Source organism: Pteropus vampyrus, unplaced genomic scaffold, assembly GCF_000151845.1.
Source record: "Pteropus vampyrus isolate Shadow unplaced genomic scaffold, Pvam_2.0 Scaffold154, whole genome shotgun sequence".
NCBI classification, from domain to species: Eukaryota; Metazoa; Chordata; class Mammalia; order Chiroptera; family Pteropodidae; genus Pteropus; species Pteropus vampyrus.
The window spans coordinates 345647-350526 of NW_011888935.1; positions in this window are offsets into that span (position 1 = coordinate 345647).

A 4880-nucleotide genomic window follows, 5' to 3' on the forward strand; every position below is an offset into this window, starting at 1 on the left:
CGAGAACGGGTGCAAGGACCCGGCTATGGCTCCTCCTCACCGGGCTCCCGCTGGCGCAAAGACAACGGTATCTCCGGAGAGACGGTCGCACGAGTCCATTTACCTAAGGGAGCCGTGTGCCAAGGTGCCGCTCTCTTTACGGCATAGACAGCGTCTGACTCACCCTCTCCCAGTTCCGCGCCCTTTCTCCGCCTCGGCTCGCCCTCACTGAACCCGCTGGCAGGACCCGAGAGCCGCTACTGCTGCGCTGGCAATACCGGTAGGTATCCTGAACTACGACTCCCAGAATGCCTTGCGAGCCCCGAGGCATGCCGGGGCCCTCTAGACTGGGCGTAAACTGAACAGCAGAAGCCGCTTTGCATGTTGGGAGTAGTAGTTTGAGTAATATCGCGAGGTTTCTTGCGGGTGGACTGCTTTAACAGAATCAGAAAGCGTTAATTCTCGACTTGGTTTAAAGCTTTGTCTTTGAAATCCAGAGTAGAAGCCCCGTTTAAGTATTCATTAATTATGTGATATTCATTAATTATGTGAGAACTTTTTCCTCTTTGTAAAATGGGAATGATAGTATTCATAGGATTGTGTTTGGATGGAATGAGATAAATTACACTGGATATAGGAAGCTTTCAATAAATATTTTGTTAGAACAATAATTAAGTGCTTACATCGTGCCTAGTACATAAAGATTCAATCATCCTTAGCTTTTACTGTAGAATTTATTAAAAATGAGACACCCCTTTACTGAAACCATGAGCTATTTCTGCAAAGAAAACTTCTAGTTTTTGATGTTGCTTTTTTTTGAAAGGTTCTGAAGGGTATTACAATAGTTTCAATACTAAACGGTATCTATAGGTTCATTGAGACGTCTTAGACAAAAATCAGGTCCTAAAGAACAGCCATTATAGATGGCCTCAAATATGCAAATCATGCATTTAAATAGATAGGTTGGTATCTCACCAAATCAACACTTTGTCTCCTGGGTAGCCAGATTATTTTCATAGCCTCTTAATATGAGTGTTTTCAAGTAGTCTCATACTGCTCCTTTCACTTCATTTTCACAAATCAGTTGAAAATTCAGGAATTGTTTTTATTAAGAGGTTTTGTTTGTTTTTTATATTGGCATACAGTGGGTAGAGGTCAGGCAAGTTGCTACACATCCTACAATGCATAAGACAATAAAAACTATCTGGCCCAAGAAGAGCTTTTAATGAGAGTTTTAAATGAAAATATTTAAAGAAACAGACCTTGTACAAAAGCACAAGATCCTCACAGCTCAGTATTCATACATGCCCTGACATTTCTTAAATTTACATAGTAGAATCAATGCTTTACAAGTGTTGAAATATACACATAGATACATATAGATCAACATCATCTGCTAAATTGTCAAAATCAAGTGATTAGAGATTTCTTTTTAGTAGGAAACTTTAATTTAAAAACCAGACTGCTCCAGCTACTGGTTTGCCATGTGTTACCATTACCTAATGAATGAAATGTTTAATATTACACAAATAGGTGGATAATACATAGGAGGAGAATAACTCTCAAATTCTTTGTCTCTCTTTTCCTACTAGCTGAAGTGGGTCTACTGGAAATACTCCAGGAAAGAGACATTAAACTAAGTGGGGCTCTGGGTTCCAATATCTTCTCTGTACCTCTGTTAGGCATCCTTCAGATATACCAGAGAGAATTAAGTCATTAGTAACGCTGATTGCTTTCTCACCTGCACTAAACACCATTTCTTTGACATTAAGTATATTTACACTGTTTTGCAACCATCACCACCATCCATCTCCAAAACTCTTTTCATCTGCAGAACTCCTGCAAAACCGAAACGCCGTACCCATTCACAATAACTCACCTTTCCCCCTCTCCCAAACCCCTGGTAACCACCATTCTACTTTGTCTCTTTGAATTTGACTACTCTAGGTACCTCATACAAATTCAGTGATTGATTTTTAGATTCCTTATATTTGCCTAAGCTTTGTTATTTGGTTTAGATTACCTTTCACAGAACCTAAAATATTTAGTAGACACTGTGCCCATAAGGCACAAAGCAGTGCTCTCACAAAACTTTCTGAGATATGCAAGTATTTTCTACCTGCCCTGATATAGTGCCCAGAAGCCACCTGTAGCTCTTCAGTAACTGAAATGTGGCTAGTGCAACCAAGGAACTGAATTTAAATTTTTAGAAACACAGCATTGGTATCAATGGAGAAAGAAAAGTCTTTTCAACAAATGGTGTTGAAACAACTGAACCACAATGTGAAAAAAATATTAATCTTGACCTCTACCTTATTCCATAAACAAAAATTAATTTGAAATGGATCTTAATATTAAACAGAAGAGCAGAATCTATAAAGCTTCTAAAAGAAAACATAGAAGACTACCTCTGTGATTCTGAGGTAGGCAAAGATTTCTTAGGACACAGAAAACACTAAAGTTAAAAAAAAAGTGATAAAATTAACTTCGACAAGATTATAAGCTTTGCCCATCAAAAAGCAGTGGAAACAAAATAAAAAGGCAAGCCATAGACTGGAAAAAAATATTCATAATACATACAGCCAATGGCCAATACATGAAAAGCTACTCAATTTCATCATCGATGAATGCAAATTTAATTCACGATGAGAAAACACTGCACGCACACTAGAATGGCTAAACTTAAAAAGATCAACAATACCAGATGTTGGTGATGATAGCCATTGGAACCTTCATATATTAATAATGGGAATGTAAACTGGTATGTCCCCTTAAAAAACCTGGTAGTTTCTTTGAATGTTATATACTCTCAATAATTTCACTCCTATGCATTTGCCCAAGGGGAATTAAAACATATGTCCAGAAAAAGATTTGTACAAGAATGTTCATTGTAGTTTTATCCATATTAGCCCTTGAATGGAAACAATCCATTTGTGCATCAATAGGAGAATGAAAAAAATTAATGTGGTATATACAGCATGCAACAATGTAAATGAGTTTCAAAAATTTTATGTTGAACAAAAGAAGCCAGATGTACAAGAGTACATACTGTATGACCATCTATGTAAAGTTCCAGAACAGTGAAAACAAGCCATGGTAAATAAAAATCATAACAGAGGCTGCCACTGTTGCGGGGAGAGGGGGTTGGTGGATTTCTGGATTGACTGCAAAGGAATACAAGGCAACTTTCAGGGGTGATGGAAATGTTCTCTTCTTGATTGGGCTGATTTGTCAATTGGATACCTTACATAAATACATTACATAAATGTATGCAATTGACAAATTCAATGAACTGTCTCCTAAAATCTGTGCATTTAATTTACTGTAAATTATACCTGCTTTTAAAAGGAGCCACTTCATAATTGCTGGCACTAAAATAAAGGTGCAGAATTCTTTGCCAGGAAATCGTGAAGATAGTTCAGTCATAAACTAAGACTCACCTCATGTAGAGGTGTATAGACCAACAATGATCCAATTCTCAGTAGGTGTGGCTGGTGCTCCGAGTACACCTGGGACAGGGGTACCTCTGGACAATCTTTGAGGATTTCAGCATAATGGAGTTTTTCAAATTTGTAGAGTTAGCTGAGTGCCCTACGTTACGTTCCAATATTCTTTTATTCCTAACACAACTTTATTAACATCATACTACTTACTTGTGTTTGCTCAAAATCTCTCATGATCCTCTACAATCAAATCCATATTATTCTTGGCAGAAAGATAAAAAAGCTATTTTTGCCTGGTAATTAAGTCTCTCTCGGTCATCAACAAACTATGATTTCAATTCTTCAAAAATCTTTAACATCAACTCTGTTCGTGAATCTTTCCAACATCAGCGCCTACTTAGGCCCTTTTTCTTCTGAGGAAGCTAAGGTATCTCACTGATATTGCTACCATTTCCATTTCTGGGTGACTCCAACATTTTTCTCTTGTAGATCACACATCTTTCATAGGGCGGCCCCTCTCATCTTCCCCTCTGCATATTGCTCCTGATTGGCTTCTTGAAGTTCTGTTTCTGCACATTGGTTTCCATGTATTTGAGTACTCTGCTTTCTGGAACACATGCATCTCGGTTTTTATTCCAACCACTGTAATATGCAAAGTATTTAACTTGTTTGTCCTTTATGAAAATCTTTACACACTTTGCCTCATAAAGAAGGTGCCCATGAATGCACAGCACCCGTTTGCCCTCCCGGAATTGAGATTTCGGCGCCATTTTTAAGAGATTCTCTACCACCATCTTCTCCCGCCTGAGGTGAATACTGCCTCCACTCTCCACCCCACTGACTCAGGTCAAGCGTGTGTCAGGTGCCGCCTGAAAGCTGGGCTCCATCATGTTGTTTTTCACTCTGATTTTTAAGTAGAGTCTACAAACTATTTACTCCTTTATATCTATACCCAAAATGACCCTTGCTGCCTTTAGTTGTTGGTGGCCAGAGTTTTTACGGGTCCACTCTCACTCAGTTGGAGAATGCCTAGTGAGTGAGCTGCAATGGGCATCATTTCTGTTCCACATTATTTAGTGTCAGCTAACTTGTTTCAAACCTGTTAAATGCTTTAAAAGTGTTTTACACTTATTGTTAAAAAGCTTTGAAGTATACATATGTACAGAAAAGGGAACAAATCAAAATCGTAAATGCAATGAATTATCACAAAATAAATACACTCGTGTAACCTCCATTCTGGTCAACAGACCATTACCAGCATTCCAGAAGCCCGGCCCCAGCACATGTCCTCCTAATCGCTACTGCCTCCAATGTGAGTCCTATGCTTTTTAAAATAATTTTTAAATTTTTATTGGTTATCTGTTTGTTGAATCCTTGACTCAGTTTCAAAATTGATTTGGAAATATCTCTAAAATTTATTTTTTAAAGTTTGTTATTCCTTGATATTTTAATGTGCAC